The 17,782-nt window shown below is 47.3% G+C and overlaps 1 protein-coding gene across 1 annotated transcript in view; it reads right to left on the bottom strand.

Annotated features, from left to right (window-relative positions):
* The window catches only part of LOC126106731 (serine protease 44-like), an 89,231-nt gene that overhangs the window by 59,157 nt on the left and 12,292 nt on the right, over positions 1-17,782 (bottom strand). The window lies entirely within an intron of this gene.

Below are 17,782 nucleotides of genomic sequence, written 5' to 3'. Positions count from 1 at the left end.
GGAGTGCTGCGTCATGGCCCTGAAAGATCCTACTGAATAAATGAAAATTCTTACCTCAATAAGGTCGCCGGATACCTCATACATATCTGCTCCTATAAGAAATTTTTCTGGCACAGCTCAGTGTAATGTTAATCGACGGCTTTGTCATGCATAAAAAGAAACTGATTATTCTTTACAATAATCGTGATGACCATGGATTGGAGAAATTAATAAAATCTTTAAATTGAGATGAATGATTGTCAAAAGTAATTTTTTTATAAGAAAGATTATTATTAAGATATTTTTTAAAAACATTTACATGGGACTTGATATAACAATACTAAATATGCGCGAGGCTGCTTTTACCTTATGTTACAACGCTCCGACTCCGCCATCGCTCCACCACGACCGGCCCAGCCAACTCGATACACCAGACTGCTAGCTACTACTTACTGCTACTGCCACACAGTTCCTACTGCATACAACACTGCTCTCTGGTCTGAGATTCTCTTGTTGTTGTTGTTGTTGTTGTGGTCTTCAGTCCTGAGACTGGTTTGATGCAGCTCTCCATGCTACTCTATCCTGTGCAAGCTTCTTCACCTCCCAGTACCTACTGCAACCTACATCCTTCTGAATCTGCTTAGTGTATTCATCTCTTGGTCTCCCTCTACGATTTTTACGCTCCACGCTGCCCTCCAATACTAAATTGGTGATCCCTTGATGCCTCAGAACATGTCCTACCAACCGATCCCTTCTTCTGGTCAAGTTGTGCCACAAACTTCTCTTCTCCCCAATCCTATTCAATACTTCCTCATTAGTTATGTGATCTACCCATCTAATCTTCAGCATTCTTCTGTAGCACCACATTTCGAAAGCTTCTATTCACATCTTGTCCAAAATATTTATCGTCCATGTTTCACTTCCATACATGGCTACACTCCATACAAATACTTTCAGAAATGACTTCCTGACACTTAAATCTAAATTCGATGTTAACAAATTTCTCTTCTTCAGAAATGCTTTCCTTGCCATTGCCAGTCTACATTTTATATCCTCTCTACTTCGACCGTCATCAGTTATTTTGCTCCCCAAATAGCAAAACTCCTTTACTACTTTAAGTGTCTCATTTCCTAATCTAATTCCCTCAGCATCACCCGACTTAGTTCGACTACATTCCATTATCCTCGTTTTGCTTTTGTTGATGTTCATCTTATATCCTCCTTTCAAGACACTGTCCATTCCATTCAACTGCTCTTCCAAGTCCTTTGCTGTCTCTGACAGAATTACAACGTCATCGGCGAACCTCAAAGGTTTTATTTCTTCTCCATGGATTTTAATACCTACTCCGAATTTTTCTTTTGTTTCCTTTAGAGTTTCTCTTATTGCTTACATATCGCAGGCAGACCGTGAGCAATCCATCCAAATTACATCTGGTCGAGTGCGCTAGCAACAAATTCCTTAGTCATGGACCTCTTACAGACCTATGTACGATTTCTCACAATTTCCGCAAGCAATCGCCTTTCGGAGCAATAAATCTCCTATACAGAGCCTTCGTGGAAGGCCAGAAGATCACCTTAAAATCGTGCTCCACGAGAATACGGCCTATCTTCGAGGGAAGAGTGCCCACATAGGGCAAAAACCCACTTGATCTGAAGGAATTACTGTCTTCTTCCCCATCACATATCTGCATTCTAGGTTTTGCATTGAATGCTCTACGAATCTGTTGCGGAGAAAATCCATTCGCTCTTGAGGTATGTGAGCTCTTCCTGCAAATTATCTTTATCGATATACAGTGCGCCCTGTGCGCTAAGGTATTAAGGACACCTGTGATCAGTGAAGGGTGACGGCAGGTATTGGCATGTAGGTATAGATTTGTGTGTGTTGGCTTCCAATATACGGCATGTCCGCCGCGGTGGAGCATGTAAAGCCGCAGTTGGCATCTTGTCTTGTCTTGTGACTCACCCTGAGGATGGCCGGACGATACACGGCCGAAATATCAGTGGAATAAATTTTATTTGCGCGGCTACATGCCCGAAATTTAATGGACTACTGTTAATGTTGTCTGCAAAGTCAAGAACCGGTAGCAGTATCGCATTCTTCAGTTCAGCCACAATCTATCTACTGTGAAAACAAATGTCGTCATTACTCACGTTCTCTGATCCGTCAAAGGAATGGTTTCGACGAATCCCCTTTCTAAGGTGAAACCTCTGAAAGGTTTAAACAACACGATGTCATTAGTGTAGGTGTCGTTCACAACGTACTGATAGGCTTGTTGGAGAAGTCGGATCTGGATGTTGTACTTAGTGAAGACTCTGTCGGTTGAAAAGTCTATGTCGCCGCCGAAAATGACCCCTGTGGAAAAGGAAAAAGGATTATGAGAAAGCAACGTTACGGTGGTAAAGAGTCATTCCATGAAAATGGAAGGTTTTGTTGCGCCTGTAACACTTGATGTTCCTTTCTTTGGTGGCGAATCAACACATCTCACGTCATCAAACCTCCACTGTAGGCAGGGTGTCTCACAAACGTTGCGACAAACTGCGAGAGGTTGTAGAGGGCGTCTTGAGGAACAAAACGAAAATAGGAACTCCTGTCCAGAAACGTCATCCAACGACGCAACAGAGCTTCCAAGTTATAGAAACCGGCGAATTCCACTAGGTCATCACTTTGGAAACAAACATGTCTTTGTACAAGGTTGGTTTGAAAAGTTCTCTGAACAGAATAGAAAAAAGTACACTACTGGCCATTAAAATTGCTACACCACGAAGATGACGTGCTACAGACGCGAAATTTAACCGACAGGAAAAAGATGCTGTGATATACAAATGATTAGCTTTTCAGAGCATTCACACAAGGTTGGCGCCGGTGGCGGCACCTACAACGTGCTGACATGACGAAAGTTTGCAACCGATTTCTCATACACAAACAGCAGTTGGCCGGCGTTGCCTGGTGAAACGTTGTTGTGATGTCTCTTGTAAGGAGGAGAAATGCGAACCATCACGTTTCCGACATTCATAAAGGTCGGATTGTAGCCTATCGCTATTGCGGTTTATCGTATCGCGGCATTGCTGCTCGCGTTGGTCGAGATCCAATGACTGTTAGCAGAATATGGAATCGGTGGGTTCAGGAGGGTAATATGGAACGCCGTGCTGGAGCCCAACGGCCTCGTATCACTAGCAGTCGAGATGACAGGCATCTTATCCGCTTGACTGTAACGGATCGTGCAGCCACGCCTCGATCCCTGAGTCAACAGATGGGGACGTTTGCAAGACAATAACCACCTGCACGAACATATCGACGACGTTTGCAGCAGCGCGGACCATCAGCTCGCATACCACGGCTGCGGTTACCCTTGACGCTGCATCACAGACAGGGGCGTCTGCGATGGTGTACTCAACGACGAACCTGGGTGCACGAATGGCAAAACGTCATTTTTTCGGATGAATCCAGGTTCTGTTTACAGCATCATGATGGTCGCATCCGTGTTTGGCGACATCGCAGTGAACGCACATTGCAAGCCTGTATTCGTCATCGCCATACTGGCGTATCACCCAGCGTGATGGTGTGGGATGCCATTGGTTACACGTCTCGGTCACCTCTTGTTCGCATTGGCGGCAGTTTGAACAGTGGACGTTACATTTCAGATGTGTCACGACCCGTGGCTCTACCCTTCATTCGATCCCTGAGAAATCCTACATTTCAGCAGGATAATGGACGACCGCATGTTGCAGGTCCTGTATAGGCCTTTCTGGATACAGAAAACGTTCGACTGCTGCCCTGGCCAGCACATTCTCCAGATCTCTCACCAATGGAAAACGTCTGGTCAATGATGGCCGAGCAACTGGCTTGTCACAATACGCCAATCACTACTGTTGATGAACTGTGGTATCGTGTTGAAGCTGCATGGGCGGCTGTACCTGTACAGTTCATCCAAGCTCTGTTTGACTCAATGCCCAGGCGTATGAAGGTCGTTATTACGGCAAGAGGTGGTTGTACTGTGTACTGATTTCTCAGGATCTTTGCATTCAAATTGCGTGAAAATGTAACCACATGTCAGTTCTAGTATAATATACTTGTCCATTGAATACCCGTTTATCATCTGCATTTGTTCTTGGTGTAGCAATTTTAATGGCCAGTAGTGTACTTACATGACATAAGCTTTTTTAATTTTTTAATATAGTCTCCTTGTAGACTAATGCGCTTGGTCCAACTATGTGCCAGTGCCTTGATCCCATCTCGAAAATGAGTTTCCTCCAGGCCTGCAAAATAGTTGAAGTGAATCTTCGTCCACCAAGGAAAATTTTCAGTTTTGGGAAGATATGGAAGTGCGACGGAGCCATATCATGTGAGTAAGGCGGGTGTGGCAACAATTAATACCTCAGTTCGTGTAATTATGCCTTGGCGACGGCACTTGTGTGCGGAAGCGCATTGTCTTGATGAAAGATGACTTTCCTCCTTGCCAAACGTGGCCTTTTTTCGCGTATCTTTTGTTGCAATTTGTCAAGGAGGTTAGCATAGTATTCTCCAGCAATTGTTTGCCCAGTGGGGAGACAATCAACAAACAGGATCCCCTTCGCATCCCAGAATACTGATGCCATGACCTTTCCCCCTGAAGGACTTGTCTTTGCTTTCTTTGCTGGCGGAGACTCATCATGTTTCCACTGCCTTGACTGTTGTTTAATCTCTGGGGTATAGCAGTGCACCCAAGTTTCATCTGTGGTAAGAAACCGGCGCAAAAAAATCCAGTTCGTTTCTCCTGAAACAGGCCACAGATTGTCCCGATATGTCCATTCTCGTGCGTTTTTGATCCAGTGTCAAGAGTCGCGGCACCCATCTTGCAGATAATTTTTTTCACTTCTGATTCTTCAGTTAAAATGTGATATACCCTTTCAGATGACATCTGCAAAGCGTGAGCAGTTTCACCCACTTTCAGTTGGTGATCCTCCATGACCATTTTGTGTTCTTTTGTAGTGATTTCTGGAGTAGTGACACATCTTGGCCGACCACTGCGCGGATCATCATCTAAGCTCTCCTGACCAAATTTAAATTCATTTGTGCACTTGGCAACAGCTGAATGTGAAGGAGCTGAGTCCCCCAGTGTATTCTGGAAATCGGCGTGAATGTCCTTTGATTTCACACCTTTCTTTACGAAGTAGTTAATCACTGCTCGGATCTCGATTTTTTTTTCCCTCTTCGCAAATCACTACGCGGGAACAACAGAGTCACATCGCCGCCACAGCTCTCTTCCAAGGGCACCGACGTGGCACGTCTTTACAGGCAACAGTCCAATGAATATCACGTGAACAGCTCGTTGCGCTAGTACCGACCTCTCGTGGTGATTCCGAGAACTTTTCCAACCACCCACGTACGCTGACGCACCGTAGGCGGAGCGTCTCGCAGTGTTGTTTGTTATTCAGTGATCGCATCTGATTGCCACGATCGCCCGTGGAGAAGATGGAGCCAGCTTAGACAGGCATTGTCCTCTGTAATGTGGTGCTCTGTTTCATCGGTGGATGATGATTTCTGACACTGGCTTCTACCTGCAGTTTATTTTTCTCCTGTATGTCGAGAAACATCGTAGACTTTAGAGCAGGGCTTAACAACTGGCCGGTTTTGAGCGCGAGTACTCGCGTCTGCTCAGGCACGTGCTCGCGAGCAGGTGCAAGGACCCAGAGTAGGGAGGGAGGGGAAATGCGCGCGCACGTTTGAACGTGATCTCGCGTTCTTAGCAGATTTAACTAGCCATCTGACTGCTTTGAACATTTTACTACAAGGTAAAGATCTGCTAATTACTCATTTCATAGATCGAATACGAGCTTTTAAAACGAAATTGACACTTTGGGTGAGTCAGCTGGAAACAGGAAACCTAGCTCATTTTCCTAAATTATCATCCGTACAAGATGTTCACAAAGACTGTGAACGTTATTCACATAGTTAAGTTGATCAGCGCTTTCAAGATCTGACAGCACTATACAGTGATTTTGATCTGTTCTCTCCATATTCAGCGAATATTTAAGAGATTCGTCCTGAGCTGCAGCAAGAAATTATTGACCTGCAGTGTGACAGAGAATACAGAGACAAATTTCAGAACAAGAAAAACATTTTGGAATTCTACAGACACTTCCCTCAGGATAGATTTCCTCGTTTGTACAAACTGGCGGCTACAATATCAATGTTCGGTTCCACATATGTTTGTGAACAACTGTTCTCTGCAATGAAATGTAACAAGACGCGCCTGAGAAATGCATTGTCTGATCGAAATTTAAACTGCACGCTGCGCCTAAAATGCACAAGCACAATTACTCCGAACATAGACGCAATTGTAAAGGGCAAAAAGTACAAGATAACCGAGAATCCCACACTTCAGTGACACCTTTTATTGTGTAACAGTTCACAAATTAATGCGAATGTAGAGGCATACACTAAGCTAATAAAATTATGTGGCATGTGTACATGCTCCTTTATTGGTTTCATTTGTCGCAGTAATAATTCGTGAGTGATATCCCTGCAGGTGGCCGCGGATTTACGTTGACTGGCGGCAGCTGTAGTGTGCCCCACGTGACTTTCCCCACTCTCCGCTCTGGTCCGGTAGTGGGGGTAGCGTGCTCGCTCTGCTCCACAGCTTGCTCCGCGAGCACGTATGTTGTGAAGCCCTGCTTTAGAGAGTTCAAGGAGAAAACCAAACAGTAGAAGGAACCTCTTGTCCGATACCTTCGTCCTCCAAGGCAACAGAGCATCAAATTCATAGGAGGCAAGGCCTTTCCACACACTAGCGATTGCGGCAATCAGTGGTAATCACTCCATAACAAACATTTGCGAGACGTTACGCCTATGGTCCAGCAGCGCACAAAGTCACGTTTGCTGCCGAAGGGGTGGCTTTAACACCCAAACCTCCAGATATCAAAAACTCAGGTCGGTACCGAACGTTGTATGTCGATAGAGAATCAACCAAAACTCCGATTTAGTTCGTACTGTGTGCTGTCGTTCTGCATAACGGGCGTAAACGTTAATTAAAAGTACGAGGGTCATTCAATAATTGAAGAGACAAATTGGTCCGGAGAAAAAACTGTTGGTAGGGCAAGTTTGGTACTTTTATGGCTTTAAGTTGGCATCATTGGGATGAGCCCTGATTAGCTGATGTAGCAATATTGTTTTGTTTATAACCTCAAAAATACATTTCAAGACGGCGAGTCCGCTTGAAACGTCCACGTTAGTTGAACAACGTTCTGTTGTTCGTTTTTTTCTTGCTGAAGGCGAGAAACCATTGAATATATACTGTAGAATGTGTAAAGTCTATGGTGAAGGTTGTATGAATCGTGTAAACTTTTACAAGTGGGTAGAGAAGTTCAAAAACGGCCGCGACTCTGTGACCGACGAACATCGTTCTGGCCCACCAGCTGCAGTTTCAACTCCCTCACTTAAAACTCAAATTGATGACATTATCCGTGCTGACCGCCGTGTGTCTGTGGAAATGTTATTTGATAAGCTTCAAGTTAGTACTGGTACAGTTCATAAAATTATCTGTAACAATCTCAAGTGCCGCAAAAGTTGAGCAAGATGGGTACGAATGGAGTTGACACGGCTACACAAGGAAAAAAGGTTAAGAGTGTGCACAGAGCTAAAGGAACGTTATGAAAGAGAAGGTGAGCACTTTCTTAACAAAATTTTAACTTGTGATGAAACTTGGGTTCACTATTATGAGCCAGAATCAAAAACACAAAGCATGGAGTGGAAGCACAGCAATTCACCTGCCAAGAAAAAAAATTCAAAACCCAAGCATTAGCAAGAAAAGTCATGTTGCCGGTGTTTTGGGATGCTGAAGGTCCAGTTTTTTGAGATTATCTCGAAGAGCAGCGTACAATGAACAGCCAGTACTACTCGGATTTGCTATTAAAAAAGGTGAAACCAGCCATGAGAGAGAGACGTCGTGGATCTCAGAGGGGAGGTGTGATCTCCAGCAAGACAGCGCATGTCCTGACATTGCTCAACTAACCCGTGGAGCCATCGACAAGATGGGCTGGGAAGAACTGCCTCATCCCCCTTACAGTCCTGATTTAGCATCTAGTGATTTACATTCGTTTCGTGCACAGAAGCAGGCATTATGTGGCAAGAGACCCGCGGACGTGAAAAAGTTTATGGGAAATTGGTTCAAACATCAAGATAGAGAGATCTTTGCAGCCGGAATAACAAAGCTCGTAGTCCGTTGGAACAAGTGTGTAAATGTTTAAGGGGTTTATGCTGAAAAGTAGAAAAATTATTGTTTTGTAAAAATAAACGCTCTTTTCTCTAGACCAATTTCTCTTTAATTATTGAATGACCCTCGTAATTTCAGAAATACGGACCACAGGAAAAGCATAACTATGAGGAGCTAATACGTATAGCTTCCGTGGCGAAGTTTGTAGAGCGTTTAAGCGTCGTACCAAGAGACCTGGATTCAAATTCCAATGACAGATTTTTTTTTTTTACTGTATTACGCGTCAAACTATTATGTGGACGTGTGAGGCAGTTGTTTCTTTATTCTACTGCTCCACTGCTTATGATTATTCTGTCAGACTCAAATGCACTAGCTGCTTCATCACGAGTGATGTCTGTTCTGTCGCACATGTCCGGCAGAGCACCACACCTATCTACACAAATGTACTCTATACATGACTGGCCATTAAAATTGCTACACCACGAAAATGACGTGCTACAGATGCGAAATTTAACAGACAGGAAGAAGATCCTGGGATATGCAAATGATTAGTTTTTCAGAGCATTTACACAAGGTTGGCGCCGGTGGTGACACCTATGACGTGCTGACATAAGGAAAGTTTCCAACCGAATTCTCATACACGAACAGTAGTTGACCGGCGTTGCCTGGTGAAACGTTGTTGTGATGCCTCGTGTAAGGAGGAGAAATGCGTACCATCATGTTTCCGACTTTGATAAAGGTCGGATTGTAGCCTATCGCGATTGCGGTTTATCGTATCGCGACATTGCTGCTCGCGTTGGTCGAGTTCCAATGACTGTTAGCACAATATGGAATCGGTGGGTTCAGGAAGGTAATACGGAACGCCGTGCAGGATCCCAACGGCCTCGTATCACCAGCAGTCGAGATGACAGGCATCTTATCCGCATGGCTGTAACGGATCGTGCAGTAACGTCTCGATCTCTGAGTCAACAGATGGGGACGTTTGAAAGACAACAACCATCTGCACCAACAGTTCGACGACGTTTGCAGCAGCATGGACTATCAGCTCGGACACCATAGCTGCGATTACCCTTGACGCTGCATCACAGACTACGATGGTGTACTCAACGACGAACCTGGGTGCACGAATGGCAAAACGTCATTTCTTCCGATAAATCCAGGTTCTGTTTACAGCATCATGATGGTCGCATCGGTGTTTGGCGACATCGCGGTGAACGCACATTGGAAGCGTGTATTCGTCATCGCCTTACTAGCGTATCACCCGGCGTGATGTTACGGGGTGCCATTGCTTACACGTCTCGGTCACCTGTTGTTCGCATTGACGGCACTTTGAACAGTGGACGTTACATTTCAGATGTGTTACGACCCGTGGCTCTACCCTACATTTGATCCCTGCGAAACCCTACATTTCAGCAGGATAATGCACGACCGCATGTTGCAGGTCCTGTACGGGCCTTTCTGGATACAGAAAATGTTCAACTGCTGCCCTGGCCGGCATATTCTGCAGATCTCTCACCAATGGAAAACGTCTGGTCAATGGTGGCCGAGCAACTGGCTTGTCACAATACGCCAATCACTACTCTTGATGAACTGTGGTATCGTGTTGAAGCTGCATGGGCAGCTGTAACTGTACACGCCATCCAAGCTCTGTTTGACTCAATGCCCAGGCGTATGAAGGCCGTTATTACGGCCAGAGGTGGTTGTTCTGGGTACTGATTTCTCAGGATCTATGCATCCAAATTGCATGAAAATGCAATGACATGTCAGTTCTAGTGTAATATATTTGTCCAATGAATACCCATTTATCATCTGCATTTCTTCTTGGTGTAGCAATTTTAATGGCCAGTAGTGTATAATGTTTGGTACAGATGTGTCTGATGACCGCTACGGTCACAGGTTCGAATCCTGCCTCGAGCATGGATGTGTGTGATCTCCATAGGTTAGGTAGGTTCAAGTAGTTCTAAGTTCTAGGGGACTGATGACCACAGATGTTAAGTCCCATAGTGTTCAGAGCAATTTGAACCAACCATTTTTGAGTATCTGACATCTAGAGGTTTCTGTATTAGGGGCAAGCGCTGGCGCCCATAACTTCCGGTCTCAGTAATGTCATTAGACGTTTCCAGACATGGAATCCTATTTCCAGTTTGTTCCTCAAGAGACTCTCTTCCACCACTGGAAGTTCGTCGAAAGATTGGAAGTTCGTCGAAAGATTTCTGGGACATCCTGTATAGTGCCATATTCAGGTCTATCGGTTTCATTATCTTCATGTTAATACTGCAGTGTAATTTACACAAATGTTTCACACTTAACCATGGAATGATCCTAAAGCTTATTCTAGGCTTTCAGCCACTATCAGTATAAAGTCGTAAGTCATAGCTTACAGATTAGCTTTTTCAGGTCTTTAGTTAGAGGTTTTGGGGTAAAAAAGTTAGCGCCTACGTGCAAAAGGTGTGAATCGTATATTGCAAAAACAGCACTTTTCCACTTTTTGACACTATATGGATATGTCATATTTTCGTGATTATGAAGGCAATACCTACAGTTTTATGTAGAAAGAATCCTCTACGATATATCCCTGGCCCACAGAAATGGGACTTCTCCTGGAGAGGTACCGTTCCAGCTCTAATTTTGCGCGTGACATATCTGTATGGGAAGCATTCTGCTGGAGCCACCTCACCATTATTCACAACATGGGAGGGCAAGACCGCAAAATTATAGATATATCATGTGGGGGAGGCTAAAAAAAAGGCCGATGAAGTTTTTTTTTCTTAGATGACAGTAATAGGGAGTTACCAAGTACCTACACATACACTGTAGCTCCAAAGAAACTGGTATTCCAACATTGTGGCCTCCCCTTGTTAGCGGTCAGCGGTCAGATGCGGGTGTCTCATTGTCCCACTCTTATCGTAGGGCCTTCTAGCCTACACAGCTCTGCTCTCGGCTTCTGTTCTCGTTTCTCCCCTCGGAACTGCGTCTGTTTCATGGTGGGAAGGTATGACGTGCATTTAGACGTTCTTGTGTTAGTTTGTGGTATTCAATTTGCTCACTCGTTGATCGTATTACTTTGGTTAATTTAATTTCAGGATTTATTCGGAGCTATGTGACATATTGCCGGATTTGCTATCATGTCAGGGTTTTCATGGAAGGTGTTGGATTTGCCTGACACCTTACACCTCCTACATCCAAGCAAATATGAGTCTCTGCTTTTCAGTGGGAAGCATGCCTAGGCGATTTCTGTGAGAAGATTCTTCAGAGGTCAGCTCGTGACCACCGTCTGTGATACCGCGCATTCCTTCGGTCTAAAAGGTATGTCTTTTCACCTTACCCTGCACCTGATGCTCTTCAGTCAGGACCGCTATTTTGAAATTTTTTTTCTGTCCCACCAGAGTACAACCTCCCACCCACACTGTCTGCACTATGGGGTTCCTGCGGGCTGTAGTGTTGCGAACCACTGCCCTCTCGCTCTGTTCTCTCTCACAGCAGTAAATGTCTGCCCCTGCATAACGTGACAACTGCTAACTCTCTTCCCAGTCTGCCAAAACTCAAAAGAAATTGCGCCTGACCATTTCTGTATATACAGGACGAAGAAAAATTCGCGCACTCCGACTTCTCTCAGTGCGATTCCTCACACAGTAGCAATACAAAAATATGTCTTACAAAATTTCGTCCAACGCATGTTTCCGGCAGCAAATGAACATTAAGGACTGGATCTGGTACCGCGCGCCGTGGAATTTGAATCTACGCCAGATTTCATGGACGTCGAAGACCCCTAGAGGTCTCTGCACCATCGCGCCGTAAGCTGTGGCGGCGCGCGCCTCCTGTCCCGCTTAAGTGTGGGGGCGCCACAGTGGAACACGTGGTCCCAGCGGCATATAGCGGCGCCCCCGATAGCGTACTTAATCACCGGCCTCTCGCTCAGCCAGTTTCCCGGCGCATCCATCACCATCTCCACCAAAACCACCTCCTCCCCGACGCCCAATGTGGCTTTCGACCTTCCTTCTCTGCCGATGACCAACTCCTCCGCCCCCCCCCCCCAGGGGGTCCACAACTCTTTTGTGGATATGTGGCCCTCCTTCCTTTCCGGGCTGCATACCTTCCCTTTCCGCATCCTTCCCCATCCCCCATCTTCACCCCTCCTCCCCTCACCTCTGGCTCTTTCTTTCCCTTTCTCCCCATCTGGGAGTATGGTTTGTGCCTACGTCCAGAGACAGACGCTCGAAAATGTAACGCATTCTTCGCCTTCTTTGCTTATATGTCTTCTTCCTTCCTTTGTCCTTTTCTTTTCCTTACCTCTTCTCTTTACCCTTTTCTCCGCTGCCGCGTTTGAGACCCCCTCTTCTTTCCTTTCCCTTTCTCTTTCTTCCTCCCTGTGCGTGTCTGAAGGCCGACCCACGCATTTTTGTGCGTAGCCGGTGACGGGGTAATGCGTAATTTCCCGCCCCGGGTAGACAGGTAGGACACGTACGTACCCCCTGGTAACGGCCAGGCCCAGGGAGGGGTGATTACCCGAGCTGATACCTTCCGAAAGTGCCGATTGGTCCCTCCGTCCGTTTGTCTGGAGGTGTGACCTGAGGTGTGAACAATCACCTAAGGCGGGAGTGCCCTCAGAGAGGGCACCCACAAGGAAGGATCGCGCCATCGGAGACGCCGGTAATCATGGGGGATTCTTCCGCAATGGTTTCCTCACCTTCCACTATGTCTGCTCACAAGCGTAAGTATACTGAGTCTCAGCCACAGACGGATCTTCCATCGTTGCCACAGTTCCTTGTTTCTCGGTCTGACGAAGGTCACGACTTCTCCACAGTCAACCCTTTCATTATTCAGAAAGGTGTCGACGCAATTGCAGGTCCTGTAAAGTCTTGTTCCAGATTACGGAATGGCACCTTGTTGTTAGAAACAGTCAGTGCCCTCCAGGCACAAAAATTGCTGCGTACTTCACTGCTCCACACCTTCCCTGTCCGGGTTGAAGCGCACCGCACTTTAAATTCCTCGCGTGGAGTCGTTTATACACGCTCCCTCGATGGATTGTCTGACGAAGAAATTCAGCACTACCTGTCTGACCAGGGCATAACGGCTGTTCATAGAGTTATGAAAAGGGTTGACACGAACATCATTCCAACCCGCACTGTCTTCTTGACATTTGACAAAGTTCAACTCCCATCGAAAATCAAAGCAGGCTATGAGATAATTTCCGTTCGCCCTTACGTCCCAAACCCTACGCGTTGTTATCGGTGTCAGCGGTTCAATCACACCAGCCACTCCTGTTCCAATCCGGCCAAATGTGTTACGTGTGGCAAGGATGCCCATGAGGGTGCTTGTCCACCTCCGTCCCCTCGCTGCATCAACTGTATGGGTGACCACGCTGCTTCCTCTCGAGATTGCCCCGTTTTTAAGGACGAAAAGCTCATACAGGAAATCAGAGTGAAGGAAAAGGTGTCGACCTTTGCTGCTCGAAAATTATTCGCCAGTCGACAGCCCACCGTGCCTCAGACAGGAAAATACAGCACTGTCCTTGCTTCTCCTCGGCCAACAAAGGAGGCGGCCACGCAGACTTGCGACCTCACCTTTAGTGCCACGGTCGTCAGATCGGCCAGTGCAAAGATCGCCCGTTCAACCTCACCACTTTCGCCTGCCCACTCTATGGCTCACCCTTCATCGGGTTCTGCTAAATCTCGAGCCCAAAAGTCAGACACCAAGACTTCGAAAAAAGAGCATACTCGTGAAGATTTTTTACGTACCCCAACTTCACAACCATCGGTTCCTCCTTCATCTAAACATCATAATTCCAAGAAGGCTACACAGAAACCCAGTTCATCTCCTTCTCCGCCAAGGCGTGCCCCATCTACAGCACCACCTGGCGGAAATCACCCTCGGCCGTCTTCTGTGTCGTCGAGGCGCACTGCTGGCGGCCGATCAACCGGCCGATCGCTGGTGGCAGGAGCTGCTCCTGAACAACCTATGGATCAGGATCTTCTGCCTTCGGCTGAATGCCATTCCATGCTGTCGGTCGCAAGCTCTGAGCAGTCGTTGAGTTGACAGCAACCTTGGTCACACTCCTCCATTTTCTGTTCACCCTATGTCCATTATCCACTGGAATATCCGCGGCATTCGAGCCAATCGGGATGAATTGTCGATCCTATTACGATTCTACTCGCCGGTCATCTTCTGTCTTCAGGAAACAAAGCTGCGTCCCCATGACCGCTTTGTTCTCCCTCATTTTCAGTCCGTCTGATATGATCTCCCCTCTGTTGAAGGCACTCCAGCCCATGGAGGACTCGTGATTCTTCTCCATGATACTCTCCATTATCACCCAATCCCCTTAAACACCTCCTTCCAAGCTGTCCACGTCCGTCTTTCCCTTTCTGGATACACGTTCTCTCTTTGTACTGTATACATTCCATCGTCCACACCAATGGCGCGAGCTGATCTCCTTCATCTTCTTGGTCAGCTTCCACCCCCGTATTTGCTGGTTGGGGACTTCAATGCCTACCACCCGCTTTGGGGTTCTCCACATCCTTGTCCACGTGACTCACTATTGCTAGACGTCTTCCACCAAGTGGATCTAGTTTGCCTCAACACTGGGGTCCCTACATTTTTGTCTGCCTCCACGACAAATTTATCTCATTAGGACCTTGCGGTCGGTACTGTTCCGCTAGCTCGGCGCTTCGAATGGTTCGCCCTTGATGACACACACTCGAGTGACCACTTTCCATGTGTCCTTAGACTGCAGCCTCGACTGCCATGTATGCGCCCGCGACGCTGGAAGTTTGCCCAAGCCAATTGGACACTTTTTTCGTCTCTAGCGACATTCGATGACTGTCACTTTCCCAGCGTCGATGATGAGGTCACACATATTACCGACGTTATTCTTATAGCTGCGGAACATTCAATACCACGCACCTCCGAATTGCCCCGGCGCCCCCCAGTTCCTTGGTGGAACGAGGCATGCCGTGACGCAATACGTGAGCGGCGACGTGCTCTTCGCGTTTTCCGCCACCATCCTACTTTGGCCAACTGTATCCGCTATAAGCAGTTCCGTGCGCGATGCCGTCGTGTCATCCGCGATAGCAAGAAGCTGGAAATTCTTTATTAGCTCATTTAACACTTTCACTCCCTTCTCGGAAGATTGGAGTTGGCTTCGACGGTTCTCAGGCGCGCCTAGTTTCTCCCCGGTCTCTGGGCTCACTGTCGCGCATGATACATTAGTGGACCCCGTCGCAATTTCTAACTCATTGGGTCGGCACTTTGCTGAGATTTCGAGCTCTTCCAATTACCCGCCAGCGTTTCTCCCGAAGAAACGTGCAGCGGAAGCGCGACCTCTTGCTTTCTCCTCTCCAAATCGCGAAAGCTACAATACTGTTTTCTCCATGCGGGAACTCCAACATGCACTCTCTTCTTCTCGCTCCTCCGCCCCAGGACCGGATGGTATCCACGTCCAAATGTTGCTGCATTTATCAACCCATAGTCTGCGTTACCTCCTTCGCCTTTATAATCGAATTTGGACCGACAGTACTTTTCCCCGACGATGGCGGGAAGCTGTCGTCGTTCCTATTCCGAAACCTGGAAAGGACAAACATCTCCCCTCTAGCTATCGCCCCATTTCTCTCACGAGTAGTGTCTGTAAGGTTTTGGAGCGTATGGTGAATTACCGTTTAGCTTGGTGGCTGGAATCCCGCAGTCTTTAAACACCTGCCCAATGCGGATTCCGAAAGCATCGTTCTGCAGTTGACCATCTTGTTACTCTCTCCACTTATATCATGAACAATTTTCTCCGGAAACGCCAAACAGTAGCAATATTTTTTGATCTGGAGAGAGCATACGATACCTGTTGGAGGACAGGCATCCTCCGCACACTGTTCTCTTGGGGCTTTCGAGGTCGGCTGCCCCTTTTTCTTCGCGAATTTATGGCAGAGCGCACATTTAGGGTGCGGGTGAACACTACTCTCTCCCGTACTTTCTCCCAAGAAAACGGGGTACCCCAGGGCTCCGTGCTGAGTGTTGTACTGTTTGCCATTGCCATAAATCCAGTTATGGATTGTCTCCTTCCTGATGTCTCGGGTTTCCCTCTTTGTGGACGATTTTGCGATCTACTACAGCTCTCAACGGACCAGCCTTCTTGAACGACGTCTTCAAGGATGTCTCGATCGCCTCCACTCTTGGAGCATCGAAACCGGCCTCCGTTTTTCTCCCAGTAAGACCGTTTGTGTTAATTTTTGGCGACGTAAGGAGTTTCTTCCACCGTCCTTACATCTAGGACCTGTCAAACTTCCGTTTTCAGACGTCGCTAAATTCTTGGGTCTTATGTTTGACAGAAGACTATGCTGGTCCTCCCACATTTCGTATCTTTCGGCTCGCTGTCTGCGATCCCTCAACACCCTCCGTGTCCTGAATGGTACCTCCTGGGGAGCGGACCGAGTGGTCCTTCTCCGCCTCTATCGCGCCTTAGTGCGCTCGAAATTGGACTATGGAAGCATAGTCTACTCCTCTGCTCGGCCGTCTATTCTTCGGCGTCTCGACTCTATCCACCACCGTGGATAACGTTTAGTGTCTGGAGCTTTTTACACCAGCCCTGTGGAAAGCCTTTATGCTGAGACTGCTGAACCTCCGCTGTCCAATCGGCGAGCAGTCCTTCTGAGTCGTTATGCTAGCCATCTGTCTTCCGTGCCTGCTAATCCAGCCCATGACATATTTTTCGACGCCTCCTTTGATGTAGGGTATGCAGGCCGCCCCTCCTCCCTACTACCACCGGGAGTCCGCTTCCGTCAACTGCTCCATTCTCTTTCCTTCCGCTTTCCTAAAACCTTCTTGACAACTTGGGGTACAGCACCGCCTTGGCTCCGTCCCCGGATCTGCCTGATCCGTGACCTTTGTCGATTTCCCAAGGATGGTACCCCTTGACTTGTTTATCGTCGGGCATTTGCTGCTCTATGTGCACAAATGACGGAAGCCACATTTATTTACACCGATGGCTCGAAAACATCGTTAGGTGTAGGGAGTGCCTATGTTGTTGGCGACACCCCAAATCACTTTCGGCTTCCAGACCAGTGTTCGGTCTATACTGCGGAGCTTTACGCTGTTCTCCAGGCTGTCCAATACATCCGCCGCCATCAGCGGATACAGTACGTTATCTGCTCCGATTCTCTCAGCTCTCTCCTCAGTCTCCAAGCTCTTTACCCTTTGCACCCTCTGGTCCACCGGATACAGGACTGCCTGCGCTTGCTCCACTTGGGGGGCGTCTCGGTGGCGTTCCTCTGGCTCCCGGGACACGTTGGTATCTGTGGAAATGAGGCGGCCGATATTGCGGCCAAGGCTGTAGTCTCTCTTCTCCGGCCAGCTATTCAATCGATTCCCGTCGCCGATCTACGGAGCGTTTTATGTCGTCATGTTGTTCTTTTATGGCACGCACATTGGTCGACACTTCCCCATAATAAATTGCGGGACGTGAAAGCTCTTCCCTGTGCTTGGACCTCTTCCTCCCGAACGCGTCGTCGGGAGGAGGTAATTTTAACTAGACTCCGGATAGGGCACTGTCTTTTTAGCCATCGACATCTTTTAAGTGGCGATCCTCCCCCACTCTGTCCCCACTGCTCTCAGCTGTGGACGGTAAGACAC

The sequence above is a fragment of the Schistocerca cancellata genome, chromosome 10, assembly GCF_023864275.1.
Source record: "Schistocerca cancellata isolate TAMUIC-IGC-003103 chromosome 10, iqSchCanc2.1, whole genome shotgun sequence".
NCBI classification, from domain to species: domain Eukaryota; kingdom Metazoa; phylum Arthropoda; class Insecta; order Orthoptera; family Acrididae; genus Schistocerca; species Schistocerca cancellata.
The sequence above is the reverse complement of the archived record's forward strand: the minus strand, read 5'-3'. Positions and strand labels throughout refer to the sequence as shown.